Genomic DNA, 24,713 nt, shown 5'->3' with positions numbered 1-24,713 from the left:
GCTTCTCTCTCAGTGCCTTCCTTAAACCCTTCTTCTCTTAACAAGGAAACAGGATAACAAAGTAATTAAGAGCCTGGTTACAGCCTATGTGTGAACAGAAACATAACCAAGGACATAGAGAATAGACTGGGGGTTGCCAAGGAGGAGGGGGTGGGAGAGGGTTGGATTGGGAGTTTGGGATTAGCAGATGCAAAGTGGTGTATATACAGGATGGATAAACAAAAAGGTCCTACATGGGACTTCCCTGGTGGCGCAGTGGTTAAGAATACGCCTGCCAATGCAGGGGACATGGGTTCAAGCCCTGGTCCGGGAAGATCCCACATGCCAGAGAGCAACTAAGCCGGATGTCACAACTACTGAAGTCCACGCACCTAGAGCCCGTGCTCTGCAACAAGAGAAGCCACCACAATGAGAAGCATGTGCACCTCAACTAGAGGAAGCCGGCGTGCAGCAACAAAGGCCAAACACAGCCAAAAATACATACATACATACATACATACATTTATTTTAAGAAAGTGCATGTATTTAAAAAAAACCCAAAAAGGTCCTACTGTAGAGCACAGGGAACTATATTCTATATCCTGTGATAAACCGTAATGGAAAAGAATATGAAAAAGAATGTACATAAATGTGTAACTGAGTCACTTTCCTGTACAGCAGTAATTAACACAACACTGTAATTCAAGTGTATGTCAATAAAAAATAAAATTAAAAAAAATTGCCAGAAAAATAGTCACGTAAGGGGAACTTCCCTGGTGGTCCAGTGGTTAAGACTTTGCCTTCCAATGGAGGGGGTGAGGGTTCAATCCCTGGTCGGGGAGCTAAGATCCCACATGCCTTGAGGCCAAAAAACCAAAATATAAAACAGAAGCAATACTGTAACAAATGCAATAAACACTTTAAAAATGGTTGACAGCAGAAAAAATCTTTAAAGAAAAAATTCACATAAATCAGAAACAAATGAAAGATAATAAAGTCCATACATTAAAAAAAAAAAAGAGCATGGGTTCGGGTCACACTGCAACTTCCCACTTACTTATAGCTGTGCAATTCTGGGCAACTCACATAATGTCTCATCAGACTGTTCATCTATAAAATGGGGATGGTAAGAGTTCCCTACCTCAGAGTGTTGCTGTAATCCATAAACACGGTTAAGTGCCTTGGTAAATGTTTGAGGCTCTCTGGTTATTATGAATTAAAATATGTCAATGGCTTCTGGCCGTGTGATTCATATAATAGTTTGATGTTTAACCAAATGGTAAAACTATTCCATTTATTATTCCCATCTCTTTTTAACCCTTAGCCTGCTTTGTTGTTTATGTTTTCTCCCACCACAGAGTGCTAGTTCCAGGAGAGTAAAGGCTTTATTTTGTTCACTGCTGAAAGCAACAGCACCCAGAAAAGTACTGTACATATGAAGCCCTCAGTATACACTAGCTGAATGAATGGTGCAAAGTGTTACAAGGAAAAGTACACCAAAAACTTTCATTATAATAAAAAAGTATAGATAAAAAAATCTTTCTCTAATGGCTTCCAGTCAAGTAACTGAAAACACCATATGCTATAATAAAAACATAAGTAATTTATTAAAATTTGAAGGCAAAAACATAATTTTAAAAGATTTAGACCTATGTTAGGCATGATAGAGTATGGATGCTTTCTTGAAATTCACAATCAGATCCAAGAGTATCATTTTCAGACTGTTCTAGTAGACTGAGTTTACTTTTAGTTGTCTTTGATGAAACAGTCACTATTCTACTCTCTTTCTTAACAGAAATGTGTTTTTTCGAAGATTCACTTTTAATTGGTTTATTAACCAAAGATTTATTTTGCCCAATTCCTTTGCTTTTCTGCTTTACAGGTGAGTCAGAGCAGGAATGCAGGTCCTTCCCAGGTTGTTTCTTAGCAGAGTAGTTTTTGGTCTATTCACCTGCTTTGCTCATTTTCTCTGAAGAAGACCTGCTATATCTAGATAATTCCTCTTCTTTTCTTTGACTTCCAGTTCCAGAAATGACGTCTGCTGAAGGAGAACATGTTCTAGCAATGAAATATTCAAAAGACTCCTGCCGCTGCTCTGTGACTGGGACCCCGAGGTTGTCTTTGGAAGTTTCTAAGGCCTCCTGAGTAGACGCTGGGACACGGAAGGAGTCGAGAGGCAAAGGAATCCTAGCATCACCTGTAATTTTCGGAAAGTGGAGGGGAAGACAAAAGACAAGACAAAAATTCAGTGATGAACAAAGCCAACCATTAAAAAGTAGAGTTCAAAACTTCAATGTTACTCTGTAATCTTATTATTAACACAGTCAATTGATTAATCAGAAGATTTCAGAGCCAGTTTTTTTTGTAATTATATCTTGCCAAGTGATTCTCAGCTTAACCTAGCTATATCCAAGGCTATGTCCGCTACGTTTTCAGACTTTGGTGATTGGGATAGTTATTACCCATTTCCTTTCCCTCACTAAAAATAAAACCCTATTCTGTAAGATAATTAATTTCTTTTCTATCCTCCAGGCACATGTAAACCATATATAGTTTGTGACCAGACTGTGTTCTCAAGCTGTCAGTTCCCAAGGCCACTCTGAGATTGGCTGATGGGGGCTCCAAGTAAGGCTAGAGGAAAAGCTGACAGGTTTTCCCCTCCCATTCCCATAACCAGGCGATTCACTCTAATATGTTACCTATTAGCTATGTCTGGATTACTTATTTTAAAAATTATATCAGTATGTGTACCTTCATTAGTGTTCCTTCATTGTAAGCTGACTGCATACAAATAGAAACCTAGATAAAATATGAACAGAATAGACATTTATACAATTTAAAATCTGGAATATTTTCTCTAATGTCTTCTTTCTTCATTAAGGATAGTTTGCTTTAACTCATAAATTTTCTAAAGAACTTCCAGTCTCCTTATTTACAAAAGTACAGTATCATGAAATGGGCACACATTTACTAATCTCAGATTTGGAAAGGACTCCAGAGTCTTCTAGCTCCCGAGCATGTGAACTATTAGAGACTGATCATTATTGTTTTCTCCCTGACTTGGTCATTTCCTTTTTGCTAATCACTCTTAGAAACATTAAGTGCTGTTCTGTCCATTTACTTGGCTATTTTGCATTTGTTATGGGGCACCCTGTTTTGATTCTGATTTTCCTTCTTCAAGTGCCTTCTTTTCTTCTTTAGGTGGACTACTAACAGTAGAATTCATCTGGGGACGACCTAGTAAATGAAAATCTGACTGATCTATACCAGCCATTGTGGCCAACTGCCCAAGCCTAGACGAGAGGAGGAAAGGAGAAAAGACAAAGGTTATTATAATCACAGAAGAGCAGTTTAGATTTCCCCAGACATACAATCATGAAATACTACTAAAATCTTTTTTTTTTTTTTTTTTTTTGGGGGGTACGCGGGCCTCTCACTCCTGTGGCCTCTCCCGTTGCGGAGCACAGGCTCTGGATGCGCAGGCTCAGCGGCCATGGCTCACGGGCCCAGCCGCTCCACGCCATGCGGGATCCTCCCAGACCAGGGCACGAACCCGTAGCCCCTGCATCGGCAGGCGGACTCTCAACCACCCCGCCACCAGGGAAGCCCTACTTCTAAAATCTTAAAAGCCAACATCCTACTCCAGACTACAAGCCTCTCTCTCCCCCAAATCCTCAGCCCTTTCCAGATTCATCCTCTAGGAGACATCCCACTGTCTCACTAGCAGCTTCAATATGTACCATGAACCCTGTCCACTGCCTGTCACACCTCCATTCCCACACTTCTTTTTTTTTTCTTGACCTTTTTTTTTTTTATTAGTTTCTGCTTTATAACAAAGTGAATCAGTCATACATATACATCTGTTCCCACATCCCTTCCCTCATGCATCTCCCTCCCTCCCACCCTCCCCATCCCACCCCTCCAGGCGGTCACAAAGCACCGAGCTGATCTCCCTGTCCCACACTTCTTTACCATCTTTCCTCCAGTTTCCAAGAATGTGTTTGTTCCTTCCTTCCCAACACCAACACCAATTCATTCACTGACAAAACACCACTCCATCAACTATCAATCTCCACTTCCCTCTTTCAGCAAAATTGCTCCCGGTTGAGAACCACTGACCTATATCTCCCCTGCAGATTAATAATCATTTTTATGTCTAAGGCAAAGATAACTTTAATTCAAACTTATCAAACAAGCAAAAGAAGTGAAAGATAGGAAAATTCTTATGCATTCCCGAATATTTTCAATGAAAACTGCCTTTAATTTAGTCTTTACAAAACAACTATACCTACTAATTACTCTGTCTACAGGTTACTCTTTTATAATGGGCTCCCCACTCTACCAAAGCAGGCTTCCCTATTTGCATTTCTTAAAAAATTTAATTCCTCATTTTAAAACGTCAACGATATTACCTATAATTACACTAAATTTGGCTAAATATGGCCACGTAAGTGATGAATATTGCTCCAGTTCCTCAGCAAACTACCATTAGAGTCGCAAAGAGAAGAATGCCATGAAGAGAAATGAACTAACCCAGCATCTTTAAGGAGAACCAGGAAAGCATGGAACTTCTGAAAAGAATTCTCAGTGCTGCCCAAAACACCTTCATCATCCAGGATCATGCTTGTCAATGAGTGGGCATGAAGGGCTTCAGACAAAGAGAAAGTTGTGTTTCTTAACTGGGCATTTTCATGTTCCAGCTATACAAGAAGACTGAAAACGTCTGACATGATTTTTTCTCATTGTCATCAAAAGTAGTCTTGCCTTGGGCTTCCCTGGTGGCGCAGTGGTTGCGAGTCCGCCTGCCGATGCAGGGGACACGGGTTCGTGCCCCAGTCCGGGAAGATCCCACATGCTGCGTAGCGGCTGGGCCCGTGAGCCATGGCTGCTGAGCCTGTGCGTCCGGAGCCTGTGCTCCGCAACGGGAGAGGCCACAACAGTGAGAGGTTCACATACCGCACAAAAAACCCAAAAAAACAAAAAACAAAAAGTAGTCTTGCCTAGTTTCAAGGAACAAAACTAAAACACTCAAAATGTAATTAATTTATAATTAGTGTAACCCTCCGCCAGTAAAGACAGAGACCATATCACATAATAACCAAAACCCACAGGCACCCAACAAAGTTTCCTATATAACACTTAGGTGGTATATAAATAAACCAAAGTTACTGTTTTATTAATGATCTTTCACAAAAGATCACATTTCTAACTGGTTCAATTCATAATGGAGCCTCATTCCACATTAGAAAATGACCTGCTTTAAGTTTCCCTTAAATTAGAAAGTGAATTATAGAATCTGATTTGAACAAAACATATTACAACTCTGCTGAATGTTAAGAATTAACTTTAGTGAGTAAAATATCTAATGCTTACGTTTAAAAGTCCTAAATCATACCCAACCCAATTTATTAAATGTACGATCACCAATATTTTCTTTGGCTTCTTGAACATATTCACCCCCGTGCACTCTTCCCCTTCCGCTCGTCATCTACACACTTAAAACCCCCTGTAAGCTCAACTCTCGTATTTCTCAGAAAGGCCGTTAATGTTCATGATGCCCCTTTTGCCTTACATGAGCAGGTGCTCAACATTTATTGAATGAGTGTCTGCCAATCCAATGGATGCACTTTCAAAAATTCCTCCCTACACTCATCCTGTGATAAATTATATTTAGATAGAACTTTTTAGATTATGCCCTGCTTTCATGCACATTACCTAATGTAATTCTCATAGTATATATTTTTATCTTTCATTGCATTCTTAGAAGTTTTCCAATACCTTAAATTTATTTAAATGATTCACTTTCCTAATTCATTGCCAGGAGAGTCTCATCATGTCTTTTATGTTACTCTATATACAATACATGCACAGAAAGTGCCTTCTTGAATCAAAGAATCATGAACAGGAAATAAGCTAATGTCATATAAAAGCACACACACACATACACAAAACCAGATTTTCACATCTTTAAAAACATGCTTTCTGGAATATAGATCGTATCATCACTAAATACCAGTAAATGCAAAAGTCCATATGATACAACCAATTTGCAACATATTACAGTTTTAAAGCTTACAAAATATGTGTATATGGCTTAAAATCAAATCAAAATAAAACCAAAACACTCTCAAAAGCAGATGAAACGTGTTTACCTCACTGACTCGTCTATCAGCCTTCAGTCTTATTACTCTTTCCTCCTTTAACTGCTTTAGGCACTCCTCCAGGGTTTCCTAAACAAACAGAGTCAATATTATAAGTAATTCATAGTATAATATCCAAAAGCCTTTCCAGCTATTGGTCTCATCAGGACTTAGGGGCAGAGCCAGAAGTGAACTCAGATTTTAGTCTGCTACTGGTCATAGCATACCATGCCAGTGAAATGAATGATCAAAATCTATCAAATTTGCAAAGATTTATTTAAATTCCACCCTTTCCAACATAAATTTGTGGCAGCCCACCATAAAAGGCATATGCACACATAACATAGTAAGTCAGAAATAAGAAGTTACGACCAAGAAAGAAAAATTCTATTTTTATTTGTGGGTCTCTTTATAGCAGGAAGTCCTATTAACGAACCTGCTTAGCATACCTGAATTGCATAATTGCAGATTCAAAAGCATGTTTTAAAAAAGTAGTCACTTTTAAAGCAATTTACAGTCAAGCACTGTTCCTGGAGTTCCCTGGGTATTAAATAATTGAATCATCAAAACCCTAAGAGGGGGCTTCCCTACTGGCACAGTGGTTAAGAATCCGCCTGCCAGTGCAGGGGACACGGGTTCGAGCCCTAGTCCAGGAAGAACCCACATGCCACAGAGCAAATAAGCCTGTGCGTCACGACTACTGAGCCTACGCTCTAGAACCCACGTGCCACAACTACTGAAGCCTGCGCGCCTAGAGCCTGTGCTCCGCAATAAGAGAAGCCACCGCACCGCAACAAAGAGTAGCCCCCCGCTCGACGCAACTGGAGAAAGCTGGCGAGCAGCAATGAAGACCCAATGCAGCCAAAAATAAAATTATAAAACAAAATCCCTACGAGGAAAGAACGATCACTAACTCCATGTCATTTTACAGATGAGGGAAACAGAGGCAGAGAAGTAGAGTAAGTAGAGCAGCACAGCCAAGGTCACACCACTAAGTAGCAGAGCCACACTGTGGACTCAGGAAGCTGGCTGCCATTCCTGCTCACGGAGGTGGTAGTCTTCCCTTCACCAAGGTCACTGAAATAAAATGAACACTGATAAACTATCTCAGGAGTTTTAGGAACTAAGACGCTTCGGTCCTTGAAGTGGGGACACTGCTTGCAATAGGCAGAATTCTGACAGAGCCCCCAAGACTACCACTTACTGAAGTACACAAACCTTCCACTTATCCAATCAAACTCTAAATGTAGGTGCTGTAGTGAAGGGATTTTGCACATGGAATTAAGGTTCAAAATCAGTTGATCTTTTAAGATAGGGAGATTATTTTAGGTGGATGTGGCCTACTCAGGCACCCCATGAAAAGGACCTGAACTCTTCCTGAATTGAAGTACAAAAGGGACAAGAGGGAGACTCTCCATTGCTGGCTCTGAAGAAGTCCAATGCTGCGGCAGGGAAGGCAAGCGAGAGGCCTCTAGGAGCTGTAACTCTCCCCTGACTGACAGCCAGCAAGGAAATGGGGACCTCTGTCCTGCAACTGCAGAATCTGAATTATGCCAACAAGCCGGAAGAAGCCTGTAGGCATTCTTTCCCAGAGCCTCTGGACGCTAACACAGCCAGACTGACATCTTGATTTCAGCTCTGTGGCCCACACAAACTATGGTGAACATCCAACGTTTGGGGCTCAATATCTTACACTTAAATTTCACGTGCTTTAACACTCTCAGGAGGGAACCCACATGTGCCCGTGTGTATCTGAGCAGGAAGCCCAGTCACGCTGTGCCTGGAATTCTGACCTACAGAACTCTGAGCTAGTCAAATAGGTATTGTTTTCAGTCAGTAAGAGTGTAGTAAAAGAATTAATACTCAACCTCCAGGTTCGTGAACAAAATAAATGATTGTCATTGCTTTAGGCCACTGTTTTGGGGTGGTTTCTTATGCAGTGATAAACAATCGTAATACCTATACTTATGAAAACAGTAAGGTATATTTATACATGTTAACTGCTTTGAACAATCACTTAAAGAATGAGGAACTCTATTACCTGCCATCATTGGGAGAGGAGCTGGTATCACTTTCTGGACAGTAGCTTTTGGTACCTAACAACGATCCTACATCAGGAGTTTACCCTAAGGAAATCAAAGATGTGGGCAAAGATTTATCTACCAACATGATGTCATAAGATTGTTGATAACCAAACCCTAGAAGAAAGCTAAGAGCCTCCGAATTGGGACTGGTGTAAATAAAAACAGCTCATCGTCTGAAGGAATGAGCTATGAAGCCACTAAGAATGATAAGAGGTCTCAACCAGAGTTAATGAATGGGCTTCAGGAGTGCTACATTCAAAATGTATCTGTGCGTTTTTCCTGGGAGATGATGCATAAGCTTAATCAAATTCTCTGATGTAGAAGAGTAGTTAGTGACATGGCAAAATATTTCGGATACTTTTTTAAGACAAAAGAGCAGATAAGGTGTGTGTACATGCAGAGGTGGCTTTTATTTCCTTCAAGAAGTTGTTCATTGTTTTCAAACATTTGCTCAATGAACATATATTTTTATATTCAGAACATGTTTAAAAAATTGAGAGTCTAAGAACTTCAAATTCTTTAATGTTTCATTACTAAAGCCAGTCAAGTTTTCAATGGGGAAAAAGGGAAAAAAATTGCAGAATTCCTCTACTTTTAATATAATGGTTTAATCAATCTTCTAAAACTGATTTCAAAGAAATTCTAAACAAATAAACAAAAAAACAAAAAACCCTCAGCACGGTCAGAGGAAAGTAGACTAAAATTCCTGACTGGTTCTAAATAGCACATCAAAGTGCAATTACATGCAACAGTTTCTCCCTCTAATGGAGGGAGTTAGAACACAGTGTTCAATTTTTGTGAAAAAGTGTACCCTCCTCCTACAAAGTATTCAGAATTCATGTCCCTTACATGGAAATATGGAACCAAAAAAGTTAGAAAGTAAACTTGCTTGATATTCTATTACTTAAGTAAGACTAATGATAAGGCTTTGGAATAATTTTCCTTCCTGCCATCTGCTCTCCCTTCCTCCCTTCTGTACACCGGCTAGGGTGATTTTTCTGGAACAAAGCTCCCATCATATTGGATATCAAATTTTATGTTCAACTTTTCTCCATTTAACATTGAAATCAATCATTTCTCATATAATCAGGGGATTCATAACCTTGATTTTTTTGTGTGGGCTACAAAATATTCCACTGAGTGGGTTTACTGGTTAACCATTTTACACATTTAAATTCTTTCCAACTTTTCAATATTATCAGACAAAATAACCGTTTTTATGCATGAAGGCTTTTTTCCATATTGAGAATAACATTCTTACAATAAATCCATAAAAATGAGTTTGAGATCAAAGCAAATGAACATTTTTAAGGCTCTGAGGTACCTATCTCCAGACTTCTTTCCAAAAGATTTCTGAGATTTTACACTGCCATCAGCGATGTATCACTTGGTATATAACCTCTACTATAACTGTTGGCTTACTTCCTCACTTAGAGTGCAAGTTATTTGAAGATAGGGGGTGTATTTTATTAAGTGTTTATCCCCAGCACCTGTGCCTAGCACAACGTAGACGGTCAATAAATAATTGCTTAATAAGGAAAATCCCTGCCACACACGTACATATAAGATGTACGTGTGTGAAAGGCAGACTGTGTGTTTTTCTCTAACTGGATAGATGAAAACTTGTCATCTTCTTTAATGTGCAATTTTTTTGCTTATAATTAGTAATTAAATTTCTCTTTTAGATTATATTGTAAATATTCAGATTCTCTGAGGCAAATGGGCCTGGCACTACCCATTAGCTACATAACCTTGGACAAGTTCTATAACTCTAGGCCTCAACTTCCTCATCTATAAAATGGAGATAAGCTCCCATATTACAGAGCTCTTGTGAGAATTACATGAGTTAAAATTAGAAGAGTGCTTGGTACATAGAATATGTGCAATTAATGCTGAATGAATGAACATGCGAATGCAAACAGTAGTGAAGGGCTTAAAATGAAACGGTCTCATCCCACTCCCACATCCAGCACTCAAGAAGCGACCGATTCTTTTTTTTTTTTTTTTTTTTTTTTTTTTTTTTTTTTTTTTATTTTTTTATTTTTATCTCCCTGTGCTATGCGGCTGCTTCCCACTAGCTATCTACCTTACGTTTGGTAGTGTATATATGTCCATGCCGCTCTTTCACTTTGTCACAGCTTACCCTTCCCCCTCCCCATATCCTCAAGTCCATTCTCTAGTAGGTCTGTGTCTTTATTCCTGTCTTACCCCTATGTTCTTCATGACCTTTTTTTTTCTTAAATTCCATATATATGTGTCAGCATACAGTATTTGTCTTTCTCTTTCTGACTTACTTCACTCTGTATGACAGACTCTAGGTCCATCCACCTCATTACAAATAGTTCAATTTCATTTCTTTTTATGGCTGAGTAATATTCCATTGTATGTATGTGCCACATCTTCTTTACCCATTCATCCGATGATGGACACTTAGGTTGTTTCCATCTCCGGGCTATTGTAAATAGGGCTGCTATGAACATTTTGGTACATGTCTCTTTTTGAATTATGGTTTTCTCAGGGTATATGCCCAGTAGTGGGATTGCAGGGTCATATGGTAGTTCTATTTGTAGTTTTTTAAGGAACCTCCATACCGTTCTCCATAGTGGCTGTACCAATTCACATTCCCACCAGCAGTGCAAGAGTGTTCCCTTTTTTCCACACCCTCTCCAGCATTTATTGTTTCTAGATTTTTTGATGATGGCCATTCTGACTGGTGTGAGATGATATCTCATTGTAGTTTTGATTTGCATTTCTCTAATGAGTAAAGATGTTGAGCATCCTTTCATGTGTTTGTTGGCAGTCTGTATATCTTCTGTGGAGAAATGTCTATTTAGGTCTTCTGCCCATTTTTGGATTGGGTTGTTTGTTTTTATGTTATTGAGCTGCATGAGCTGCTTATAAATTTTGGAGATTAATCCTTTGTCAGTTGCTTCATTTGCAAATATTTTCTCCCATTCTGAGGGTTGTCTTTTGGTCTTGTTTATGGTTTCCTTTGCTGTGCAAAAGCTTTTAAGTTTCATTAGGTCCCATGTGTTTATTTTTGTCTTTATTTCCATTTCTCTAGGAGGTGGGTCAAAAAGGATCTTGCTGTGATTTATGTCATAGAGTGTTCTGCCTATGTTGTCCTCTAAGAGTTTGATAGTGTCTGGCCTTACATTTAGGTCTTTAATCCATTTTGAGCTTATTTTTGTGTATGGTGTTAGGGAGTGATCGAATCTCATACTTTTACATGTCCCTGTCCAGTTTTCCCAACACCACTTATTGAAGAGACTGTCCTTTCTCCACTGTACATTCCTGCCTCCTTTATCAAAGATAAGGTGACCATATGTCCGTGGGTTTATCTCTGGGCTTTCTATCCTGTTCCATTGATCTATCTTTCTGTTTCTGTGCCAGTACCATACTGTCTTGATTACTGCAGCTTTGTAGTATAGTCTGAAGTCAGGGAGCCTGATTCCTCCAGCTCCATTTTTCGTTCTCAAGATTGCTTTGGCTATTCGGGGTCTTTTGTGTTTCCATACAAATTGTGAAATTTTTTGTTCTAGTTCTGTGAAAAATGCCAGTGGTATTTTGATAGGGATTGCATTGAATCTGTAGATTGCTTTGGGTAGTAGAGTCATTTTCACAATGTTGATTCTTCCAATCCAAGAACATGGTACATCTCTCCATCTATTTGTATCATCTTTAATTTCTTTCATCAGTGTCTTATAATTTTCTGCATACAGGTCTTTTGTCTCCTTAGGTAGGTTTATTCCTAGATATTTTATTCTTTTTGTTGCAATGGTAAATGGGAGTGTTTCCTTGATTTCACTTTCAGATTTTTCATCATTAGTATATAGGAATGCCAGAGATTTCTGTGCATTAATTTTGTATCCTGCAACTTTACCAAATTCATTGATTAGCTCTAGTAGTTTTCTGGTAGCATCTTTAGGATTCTCTATGTATAGTATCATGTCATCTGCAAACAGTGACAGCTTTACTTCTTCTTTTCCAATTTGGATTCCTTTTATTTGCTTTTCTTCTCTGATTGCTGTGGCTAAAACTTCCAAAACTATGTTGAATAAGAGTGGTGAGAGTGGGCAACCTTGTCTTGTTCCTGATCTTAGTGGAAATGGTTTCAGTTTTTCACCATTGAGGACGATGCTGGCTGTGGGTTTGTCATATATGGCCTTTATTATGTTGAGGAAAGTTCCCTCTATGCCTACTTTCTGCAGGGTTTTTATCATGAATGGGTGTTGAATTTTGTCGAAAGCTTTCTCTGCATCTATTGAGATGATCATATGGTTTTTCTCCTTCAATTTGTTAATATGGTGTATCACGTTGATTGATTTGCGTATATTGAAGAATCCTTGCATTCCTGGGATAAACCCCACTTGATCATGGTGTATGATCCTTTTAATGTGCTGTTGGATTCTGTTTGCTAGTATTTTGTTGAGGATTTTTGCATCTATGTTCATCAGTGATATTGGCCTGTAGTTTTCTTTCTTTGTGACATCCTTGCCTGGTTTTGGTATCAAGGTGATGGTGGCCTCGTAGAATGAGTTTGGGAGTGTTCCTCCCTCTGCTATATTTTGGAAGAGTTTGAGAAGGATAGGCGTTAGCTCTTCTCTAAATGCTTGATAGAATTCGCCTGTGAAGCCATCTGGTCCTGGGCTTTTGTTTGTTGGAAGATTTTTTATCACAGTTTCAATTTCAGTGCTTGTGATTGGTCTGTTCATATGTTCTATTTCTTCCTGATTCAGTCTTGGCAGGTTGTGCATTTCTAAGAATTTGTCCATTTCTTCCAGGTTGTCCATTTTATTGGCATAGAGTTGCTTATAGTAATCTCTCACGATCTTTTGTATTTCTGCAGTGTCAGTTGTTACTTCTCCTTTTTCATTTCTAATTCTATTGATTTGAGTCTTCTCCCTTTTTTTCTTGATGAGTCTGGCTAATGGTTTATCAATTTTGTTTATCTTCTCAAAGAACCAGCTTTTAGTTTTATTGATCTTTGCTATTGTTTCCTTCATTTCTTTTTCATTTATTTCTGATCTGATTTTTATGATTTCTTTCCTTCTGCTAACTTTGGGATGTTTTTGTTCTTCTTTCTCTAATTGCTTTAGGTGCAAGGTTAGGTTGTTTAGTCGAGATATTTCCTGTTTCTTAAGGTGGGATTGTATTGCTATAAACTTCCCTCTTAGAACTGCTTTTGCTGCATCCCATAGGTTTTGGGTCGTCGTGTCTCCATTGTCATTTGTTTCTAGGTATTTTTTTATTTCCTCTTTGATTTCTTCAGTGATCACTTCGTTATTAAGTAATGTATTGTTTAGCCTCCATGTGTTTGTATTTTTTATAGCTCTTTTCCTGTAATTGATATCTAGTCTCATAGCATTGTGGTCGGAAAAGATACTTGATACAATTTCAATTTTCTTAAATTTACCAAGGCTTGATTTGTGACCCAAGATATGATCTATCCTGGAGAATGTTCCATGAGCACTTGAGAAAAATGTGTATTCTGTTGTTTTTGGATGGAGTGTCCTATAAATATCAATTAAGTCCATCTTGTTTAATGTATCATTTAAAGCTTGTGTTTCCTTATTTATTTTCATTTTGGATGATCTGTCCATTGGTGAAAGTGGGGTGTTAAAGTCCCCTACTATGATTGTGTTACTGTCGATTTCTCCTTTTATGGCTGTTAGTGTTTGCCTTATGTATTGAGGTGCTCCTATGTTGGGTGCATAAATATTTACAATTGTTATATCTTCTTCTTGGATCGATCCCTTGATCATTATGTAGTGTCCTTCTTTGTCTCTTCTAGTAGTCTTTATTTTAAAGTCTATTTTGTCTGATATGAGAATTGCTACTCCAGCTTTCTTTTGGTTTCCATTTGCATGGAATATCTTTTTCCATCCCCTTACTTTCAGTCTGTATGTGTCTCTAGGTCTGAAGTGGGTCTCTTGTAGACAGCCTATATATGGGTCTTGTTTTTGTATCCATTCAGCCAATCTGTGTCTTTTGGTGGGAGCGTTTAGTCCATTTACATTTAAGGTAATTATCGATATGTATGTTCCTATTCCCATTTTCTTAATTGTTTTGGGTTCGTTATTGTAGGTCTTTTCCTTCTGTTGTGTTTCTTGCCTAGAGAAGTTCCTTTAGCATTTGTTGTAAAGCTGGTTTGGTGGTGCTGAACTCTCTCAGCTTTTGCTTGTCTGTAAACGTTTTAATTTCTCCATCAAATCTGAATGAGATCCTTGCTGGGTAGAGTAATCTTGGTTGCAGGTTTCTCTCCTTCATCACTTTAATTATGTCCTGCCACTCCCTTCTGGCTTGTAGAGTTTCTGCTGAGAGATCAGCTGTTATCCTGATGGGGATTCCCTTGTGTGTTATTTGTTGTTTTTGCCTTGCTGCTTTTAATATGATTTCTTTGTGTTTAATTTTTGACAGTTTGATTAATATGTGTCTTGGCGTATTTCTCCTTGGATTTATTCTGTATGGGACTCTCTGTGCTTCTTGGACTTGATTAACTATTTCCTTTCCCATATTAGGGAAGTTTTCAACTATAATCTCTTCAAATATTTTCTCAGTCCCTTTCTTTTTCTCTTCTTCTTCTGGAACCCCTATAATTCGAATGTTGGTGCGTTTAATGTTGTCCCAGAGGTCTCTGATATTGTCCTCTGTTCTTTTCATTCTTTTCTCTTTATTTTGCTCTGCATTAGTTATTTCCACTATTTTATCTTCCACCTCACTTATCCGTTCTTCTGCCTCAGTTATTCTGCTATTGATCCCATCTAGAGTATTTTTCATTTCATTTATTGTGTTTTTAATCGATGCTTGATTCATCTTTAGTTCTACTAGGTCCTTGTTAACTGTTTCTTGCATTTTGTCTATTCTATTTCCAAGATTTTGGATCATCTTTACTATCATTATTCTGAATTCTTTTTCAGATAGACTGCCTATTACCTCTTCATTTGTTAGGTCTGGTGGGTTTTTATCTTGCTCCTTCTCCTGCTGTGTGTTTTTCTGTCTTCTCATTTTGCTTATGTTACTGTGTTTGGGGTCTCCTTTTTGCCGGCTGCAGGTTCGTAGTTCCTGTTGTTTTTGGTGTCTGTCCCCAGTGGCTAAGGTTGGTTTAGTGGGTTGTGTAGGTTTCCTGGTCGAGGGGACTAGTGCCTGTGTTCTGGTGGATGAGGCTGGATCTTGTCTTTCTGGTGGGCAGGTCCACGTCTGGTGGTGTGTTTTGGGGTGTCTGCAGACTTTTTATGATTTTAGGCCACCTCTCTGCTAATGGGTGGCGTTGTGTTCCTGTCTTGCTAGTTGTTTGGCATAGGGTGTCCAGCACTGTAGCTTGCTGGTCGTTGAGTGAAGCTGGGTGCTGGTGTTGAGATGGAGATCTCTGGAAGATTTTCGCCGTTTGATATTATGTGGAGCTGGGAGGTCTCTTGTGGACCAGTGTCCTGAAGTTGGCTCTCCCACCTCAGAGGCACAGTACTGACTCCTGGCTCCTCAATTTGGGATGATTTGTTGTCTATTCATGTATTCCACAGATGCAGGGTACATCAAGTTGATTGTGGAGCTTTAATCCGCTGCTTCTGAGGCTGCTGGGAGAGGTTTCCCTTTCTCTTCTTTGTTCTCACAGCTCCCGGGTCTCAGCTTTGGATTTGGCCCCGCCTCTGCGTGTAGGTCGCCGGAGGGCGTCTGTTCTTCGCTCAGACAGGAAAGGGTTCAGCGACCGATTCTTTACGCAGTTTTTAATTGTAAAATACGATATGTGTACTGAGAAGTGCACAGAACAAAACTGTCAATGTGACAAATAAAAAGAGAATACTTACATAAGCACTACTCGAATCTGTCAGCATCGCAAAAACCCCCCATATCCTTTTCTCATCACAAGCTCCTTCCCTCTTCCCGGTTAAACACCAACCTCACTTCTTGACAGTCATTTCCTTTAACCTGCATGCATCCCTAACAAAAGAGTTTAGTTGTGTCAACATCTAACTTTATGTACAGGATCATAGTATATGAAGTCCTTTCTCTCTTATTTCTTTCTCTCAACCTTGGTTTAAAAAATTCATCCACATTGCTGCCTGTAGCTCTAGTTCATTCAATTTTATTGCTGGATAGTTTTCCCACTGTACAAATACACATCATTTATTTAATTTTTGACTCTTAATGGACATTTGGTTTGTTTTCAGTTTGTGCTAATGCAAATCATGGACAGGAATCCTGCTGTACCCATTATTCTGGTGCATTTACATAGGGCAGGGGTGAGGGCTGCTGGCTCACAGGCTATTTATATACCTTCAGTTGATGGAGAGGGCTAAATGCTTTCCAAAGTAGTTGTGTCGATTTATACTCCAGTATAAACAGGGTAGAAAATTCCCACAGTACTTCAGGTCTACAATACCTGATACTACCAGACTTTTTATTTATGTATTTGTCAATCTGATTGACATGTAGTTTCCTTGGTTTTGACTCACTTTTCACTTATTACTTAATGAAGTCGTACACTTTTCTGTGTTTACTGGCTGTATGGATTTCCTTTTTTATGAGGTTTACGTCAAATATTGTTATTTTTTATTATTTTATTATTATTATTTACTTTTGTCTGTATTGGGTCTTCGTTGCTGCGTGCAGGTTTTCTCTAGTTGCGGCGAGCGGGGGCTACTCTTCATTGCGGTGGCTTCTCTTGTTATGAAGCACAGGATCTAGGCGCGCAGGCTTCAGTAGTTGTGGCACATGGGCTCAGTAGTTGTGGCTCACGGGCTCTAGAGCACAGGCTCCGTAGTTCTGGTGCACGGGCTTCGCTGCTCCGTGGCATGTGGGATCTTCCCGGACCAGGGCTCGAACCCGTGTCCCCTGCCTTGGGAGGCAGTTTCTTAACCACTGCGCCATCAGGGAGCTCCAACTATTGTTATTTTGAATTCTTCTCCATGTCCAAGTAATACTCTTCCATGACTATTTTCTCACAAATTGGAGGCGTTATCTGTTCACTTTCTAACTTACTAATAAGTAAGGGTTTAGTTCCTCTACACTCCTTCCTATGTCCACACTGCTCAGTAAAGTTATGTCATCATGAGTTATTCCACTGCTCATGATCTCTTTGACTTGTAGTCATATACTTAAAAACCTACATTGTTGATCAACTAGAAACTCTCTCAACGTCACGCTTCGTAAAATGAGGACATTCATACCATCTTCCCTTTTTTCTACCTCCTGTCTACCTTCCAAACCTAGCTGTTACGTTGTCAAAGTTGAAATTTATATTCTGTTCTATGTGCAGTTAAGTCTTCTGTTATTTGAGAGTCAGTACGGAGTAAGGTTTAAGAGAACAGGCAGAGAGCCTAAACTCAGAGCCTCGATCCATCCTTAAATTAGGTACAGCCTGGGCAAGTTCCTTCCCTGTCTTAGCTTCCTGTTCTCAAAAGTGGGAATGATATTAGCACCAACCTCATAAGGCTACTCAGAGGATTAAATGAGTTAATATATGCAAAAACACTTAGAGCCTAATATATACTAAGTACATACTAGTACACAATACATTTCAGTACATACCAAGTTAATACTAGTACATACTAAGTATAGTTTACTTTAGTTATTTGTGATTACATGCACGTTGACAATAAAAGCTGCAAACCAAGACAGTATTGCCATTATTACAATGAAATTAATATTGCCCACTGCAGATGTACTGTGTCTCTGTGTATAGACTACACCTCGTTCCATACTGTGCCAGTGTCACTGCCCTTGTGCAGGGTGACCACATACCCCAAGCCGCCTTGGGCTGTTCCAGTTTATACCTGTTGTCCTGATGTTACAGCATTAGAGTGCCTCCTTACACTATTGAAGTGTAAGGAGTTTGGACAAGTTCTGGTTTGGACAACAAATTAGATAGGTGGTCATTACCCCTGTGTGTCACTGAAAAGGGGGACATCTATAGTGTCAAGTTGAAGTGGATTCTTCCCTTCCTCACCAATACTAGGTTAAAAATCAACCATAGTTTAGTGTGCTTCAGGTTTATGTCCGTATAGCCTTTTCTCCTCTGGAGTTCAAGTTCCTTCTCCTCTTCCTCTCCCTCCTCCCTTCCAACAGTGCCTAACACCTAGTAAGTACAATATGCCTCAAGGTGTTTCTAAGCTCTCAATCACACAATCAATAGAAGCCTCTCCACTCTAGACTAGCTGCAGTCTGCACTGAATCCCCTATTACCTTCCTTCTTGGTTTATTGCCTCATTTGGCTGGATTATGTCTATAAATAGCTTAAGGTGTAGCACAGGAGGTCAATTTTTCAAATTTCTTTGGGTACAAAATACCTTCTTCAGCCTCCACGTATGACTGATAGTTTGGCTGGATACAAACCCCTAGGGTGAAAATTATGTGCCTGAAAAACTTTGGAGGTATCTCTCTAATGCCTTCCAGGATCCATGGTGCTCATGACAAGTATGATAAAGTCAGATTTTAACCTTTTTTTTTAGGTGACCAGTATTTTTCTCTCTGGAATGGATGTATCCTCTCAGTATTTTATTCTATTTTAATTTATTTTCTCAGTATTTTAAAGTTTCACAATGAAGGGTGCCTAGGTATGAGTCTATTCTTGCTCATCTTGCATAACTATTTTCAATCTGAGGCCTGATGTCTACTTTCAGCTGTGGGGAATTTTGTTGCCCTTTGACAGCTTCCCTCCATTTTTTTTCTGGGTCTGGACTTTCTAATAGTAACATGTGGGATCTCCCAGATGCAGCCTCTCTAACATATTTCTATCACATTTTCCATTGTGTCTTTCTTTTTTATATACTGAGAAATTTTTTAAATTCCTACTGAATTTATTTCAGCAACCATATTTGCATTTCCAGGAGACCCCTCTTGCTTTCTGACCATTCTCCTTTTCATTAATACCCTAGTCTTATTTTATAGTTGCTAGCTCTTTTTCAACCTCTCTCAGGATACTAATTAGGGTTTTTTCTTAAATTATTCTGTTCCCTAAATTGTCCCTGGTCCTACTAGGATATGTTTGCACTCTTTCCCCCTCTCTCATGTTGTAAGCTTTACTCAACTAACAGGCAAATGACAGTTATTTTCTATTTAAGAATGAGCGCAGAAAGCTCCCTGAAGTCAACGATTGATTGGCTTCTTATGCAGGAAGAAGCGGGGAGTAACTGTAACAGGATCTCCCCCAAACACAGTTTTCTAGGGTGTAAAAACTCACACTAGCTGCCCCAGTTCTCGCCAGTTTCACTGTTTTCAAAATGAAATCAGCTTATTTCAGGAGCGTGAGGGCGGGGCTGGGAGTCCACTCCTCCAAACACAACCCTTCAATGAGCTCCCCTATTTGTCACACTTTTAACTAACTCCACCCTCTCTCCTACATGCGCACCTGAGCATGGGGCTACTTTTTCAGGTGGGGTCAGAATCCTCCTCAGTTGCACGTGGTCCCTGTGCATATTCTAGGTGATGCTTTTCCTCTGTTCTACTGCTTCAGTTTCACACTCTTCCACTTGTCTTCTGTCTTTCCAAACTATGTTGAAATCTCTTGATTATTGTGGGCATATGTACTTAAACACGTTGATACCATCATTGTAGTGTCTTGTCAAAACAGAGAAGAGCTAAAAGGATTCTCAGTGCATTCTGAATCTGCTATTCTGTGGTCCCAGTGTTTAAACTTCTTGGACTTCCCCAGTGTCTATTACTGCTTTTACAAATACAATCTCGTGGTCTATTCGTGAAGGAAATGAATACACCACATCTAAAATAACAAGGAATGCGGGTTAGATGCTCTAGGGTCTTGTCATACTCTGCCATTTACTAATAAACCACTTACGTTCTACAAATTGTAGGTGCTCATTTATAAAACGAAAGGGAGTAACTCTACATGAACTATAGATTTCTCCTACTCTAACATTTCATAATTTTCTAAGTTCTTCTCTTAAAATTTCTCTATATTATCATTAATTTTAATTAAAAAATAAAAATCTAACTTTCTCTTTTGAAAATCAAAGAGTAATTCCCGTAGTCCTACAATAATGGGATAATCAGTTCTGAAACCTGTCAAGTGTCATGTTTCATATGAAGAGAAAGTCATATTAAATAATTTTAAAAAATTAAACATGGACTTTGTAGCACAAAGACAAGGTCCCCCCCAAATGGTGTTCCTTTATTTACTAGAAATGTTCAGCTCTGCATTAAAGTTGAAATAAAATAAATATATTAATTTTGAGGTGCAAAAATTTCTTATAAAAATCAATTTTTCTTTTCTGTCCATACAAACAAAAGTATGGAATGACATTAGAGGTCAGGTTTATTTGGTAATAGAATGTAGCTTCTTGATATTTTTGATTTTAGGAAAGGAGAATATCAACATCAAAACTTGTTTCAACTTTACTTTTATTTAAAATGAGGCCATATTTTCCTCTTATAAAAAGAGAGTTCAACTAGAACTGTCAATTTTCTCATCTGTAAAACAAGAGCACTGAATCAGCTGACTGTATTCATTCAGAACTCAATTTCCTTATCTTATGATCACTAAGGTTCTCCCTAAATCTAATATACTAAGGTTCTAAGCAAAGGAAAATATATTACTAACGACATGTTTTGATTTTAGTTTCTTAGAGTTCAAATGTCCACCATTCACCTTGGTCTAAGCTTAAGGAACCATTCAAGGGGATACAATGCAGATGGGAGGAGAAAACAGAACCCTCACACAAGCTGTGCTGTGTTGCAATCAGCCTTCCGTTTGAAAAATAATCTTCTCTATAGCTTTAAAGTGATAACTTTGTACCTGCAATGCTTCTTGTTTCAAACGGATTTTCTCTGGCTCTTCCTGAACACGTTCTGAGGAATCATTGACCTCTTCGATTTCTGAGGAGGAAGGACTCTCTACTGTCACAGTCACAGGAAATTCTGATGGACCTGAGTGTCACAAGAAGAAGATAGGAAACCACAGAGTTGTTAAACTAAAGTGCAAAAAAAGAAGACAAGATTGTATAAAAGACAACACAAGCCAGATACCAAATATCCAAATATTAGAGGACACTTAACAAAAGTGATCTGAGGTATCATTATTTATAAATGTCTCTCACTGCTCTTTAGTGTAAAATAGGCAATGACTAAGTAAAAGTACAGTAACTTATTTTTGCTATGTTACTGTACAGACCTCTGTTGTACGTGGTTAGGATTAGTAATGGGAATTGCCCATATTATTTTATTAAGTTTCTTTCACAGAAGCCAAGTGAAGATCCAAGGTAAACATTTTTTCTCAGATCAACTTTATACTGCAAATGAAAAATTTATTCTTCACCATCAGACAAAAACAGTCTGGAAGAAAATGTAGTTTTTCAGAGGAAAATACATCAGTAAAGGGACTGATGAATAATCAGAAAGTCAACATATCTAAGCTGTGAATAATAGACATTAGAATTTTAAAAAATAAATCACATACACATACACAACTAAAACTGACCCATCAAAAATTTCATCTTCTCACCACCCTTAAGCCAAAACTAGGGCAACAATTCTCCCAGCAAGCTTCACTGCCACTGCAATGTTGTTCAATAGGACATTTCCAAACATTTAAAAACTGACCTGGCCACAACCCCATAAAAGTCTACAGATCATAAAGAACTGTGCTGGGATTATATAACCACGCAGAAGACAAGTCACTAGGACATCATTTTGACAACAAGCAGCAAACCCTGCAGCATAGGAAAACCCTAACAGGAGAACGAGGTGCACACCCCTCTCTCTGGGAATGCAAGGCCAGGATTGACACCCAAGATGCTCTTCTCTCAACCTCAGCAGTGGTGCCTTTCACAGAGCAACTATGCAGTCTCCCAAGACCACTGGGAAGGAGAATCTGATACTGACAGTATTAGCTTGCCATGAGGCCATAAGCGAGGGAATGTGTGTGGCCTTGGTGAGAGAGCAGAGGTTTGGGAGATGTTGCTTTATATTGGCTTTCAGATCAGGAATTTGTACATATAGCCCGCAAACAACGTTTCTTGAAAACGTGAACATTCTTGAGTATGACAGCTCCATGTGAGGGGTCAGAAATGGCAGTCAAGTTCGTTTCACTGGGTAACAGCTGATTTGCGGACTGGAAAACAGGCTTCCTTGTTTACAGACATCACCACAAGGCTGCCCGTTGTGTGCCAAATCCACACAACTACACAGTTGCATTGGGAGAGCGACCAAACATGTTTTATATGGATTTATTTCAGAGAGGGAAATGCTTCTTGTAAGGCTCTGTCAGTTTAAAAAGCAAGAAGAATGACCATCCACCTTTCCCAATTCAAGCCCTATATATCATAAATATGATAGCTACACACCACCAACTGATTACATACATCACGAGCTTTGATGAATGGAAAGCCCCTAAAAAGATATCAACAAAACGAAGTTAGATCTTCATGTAAATACATCACCAGTTAAACCCAGTTAATACAACTATTTAGTAGTATGAACAGTATCCATACAGAATTGTGTATAAAAATAAATAAGCTCAAAACAAGGACTTGGAGGGCTCTGCTACGGAGAAAACACAACAGAATTCAGCCTACTGGCTTGGTAATAACTCTCTGAACTGCTGAGAGGCCCCTTCAGCTCCTATGTTCAGGATGGTTGAGATTTCAGTCTCTCTTCTTTAAATGGTGATATTAATCGTTCTCTAATTTACCCCCCTGTGTGACGAGGATGGACCTGCGATTAAGTGTCTCAGGAAGAAGATAGGAAACCACAGAGCTGTGAAACTCAAGTGCAAACACTGGGGATTCAACACTATAGTTTATGCAACAGCAATTCACATCACCATTTGCAAAAAAGTAGTCGGTTGTCCAGTGGGGATTAGAAACATCCATTTAACATGAGCAACTGAACAGATATTTTACACAGTAACTACTTCAAGTACTATTTAAAATCAATTCTCTTTGTTTTCTTAAGCAATTGTTAATCCCCAATTTCGTGATTACTACCAAGTAAGTCACCTGAAGATCATCTAGAGCCATCTATTTCATTTAGCAAGCCTAAAGCTATAATTCAACCATTTTATTTACTGTTCTGTGACAAAAATTACTATGAACAGCTATCCCCTGGATAAGAAATCAGGTAATGCTAGTTTGACTCACTAAATCTGATTTACTGAGTTAATAAGCCAGTTGATTTAGAATAGGTCTCATGCATATTTTTCATCCATTCTGCATTAAACTATTTCCCATGCCTAAAATGTCTTTTTTCCCATTCGTACGTATCCAAATTCCTACTTCTGTGCTGTAGGGCTTCGCTCAACTACACCTGCCTTTAATCAAACTTTTCTCACATGCACAATTGGTGATCATTTTAGTCTCCTCAAGACTCCCACGGAGTTACCTCTGTTGTGACACTTGAGAAACAACTTGAAACTCCCAATTACTTTTAATTGTTCTTCCTTAGAGGGCTCATTAGGCAGAAGCCATGTGTGAGTTACCTTTTTTCCTCTACACAAAGCACCAGAGGCCACCCACATAATACAAGTTCCAAAATAAAGAACTCTAAATGACTGAAAAAGACAGGGAATGCAAACAGGTTACCTGTTGCTTTTTGCACTTTCTGCAGGACACAATGGCCGGAAACCAGACACTCCAGGTGGTAGCGGTTCAGGAGGGTAACATTCTTTACCAGCAGAGTGTTTCCTTCCATTACTTACAGGCTTCTTTGCGGCCAAGACTACGTTTGACAAAGCATGAAAACAAGGAATCAAGATGCACCAAAGGTCTACACAGCAACTGTCACACGTGCACACGTCGAAAGGAATCAAAAAGGCACTTGACAATGATGCCAAGCCCATTAAAAAGAGGATCGGTTTTGTACAAAGGTTTTACATAAGCCAGCATTTTTAAAAAATATAAGTTCTCTACGGTAACAAGTTATTTTAACTAAAACAAAAGTATTGAGATGTGCAGAAATGCAAAAATAAAGTTTAAAAAAAAATCCCAAAGTATGATACATTTTATGTATCATGCAGAAACACTCAAGTTTCCTGAATCTTAGAACACCTTTGGCATTTCAGAATCTCAAGGACACAGAAACACAGATACACCCATGACTTCTGCCAGACAGAATCTTCAGAAGTAGACCAAAAGTTAAATTGAAGATGAATTTTTCTATGTAAAAACAATACAAGTTCTAAGGCTGCAAGTTGCTGGGGGGTAGGTGGGTCAATTTCACCCTCCTATAAGCCTGTCAACCTTCACTGCTCCTTTGATTTCATATAGAAAACACACAAAAAAACAAACGAAACCCACTGGATGAAAGAGTGAAATGTGGAGACTCACACTATATTTCAGTAGTAAAGAGGCAAGTATCTTTATATGAAACACTTGGTTGCAGAAACTAGACCTACGTGTTAATATTTTACTTAGAACAAGCCATATATTAAAATTCACATTTAAATATTTAATTTGAATTTACTGAAAACAAACATCATAGGTTAAAATGGTTATACTTATCCTTCAAAGCTACTATATTTTATGTTATTTTATTTATTTTAATAGATCCTGATTGGAGTATA

The 24,713-nt window shown here is 38.8% G+C and overlaps 1 protein-coding gene and 1 pseudogene across 2 annotated transcripts in view; both read right to left on the bottom strand.

The window, feature by feature from the left end:
* LOC307055622 (BCL-6 corepressor-like) overlaps positions 1 to 24,713 on the bottom strand; it is a 792,095-nt gene that overhangs the window by 392,424 nt on the left and 374,958 nt on the right.
* Positions 1,560 to 23,990, bottom strand: LOC307056596 (centrosomal protein of 78 kDa-like; annotated as a pseudogene). The gene is made up of 8 exons: positions 23,734 to 23,990; positions 22,494 to 22,543; positions 20,952 to 21,082; positions 6,132 to 6,209; positions 4,513 to 4,679; positions 3,101 to 3,272; positions 2,731 to 2,778; positions 1,560 to 2,192 (listed from the first exon to the last, which is right to left on the bottom strand). The product of its transcript is annotated as a centrosomal protein of 78 kDa-like (transcript).

Source organism: Hyperoodon ampullatus (genome assembly GCF_949752795.1).
Source record: "Hyperoodon ampullatus genome assembly, chromosome: 7".
NCBI classification, from domain to species: domain Eukaryota; kingdom Metazoa; phylum Chordata; class Mammalia; order Artiodactyla; family Ziphiidae; genus Hyperoodon; species Hyperoodon ampullatus.
The sequence above is the reverse complement of the archived record's forward strand: the minus strand, read 5'-3'. Positions and strand labels throughout refer to the sequence as shown.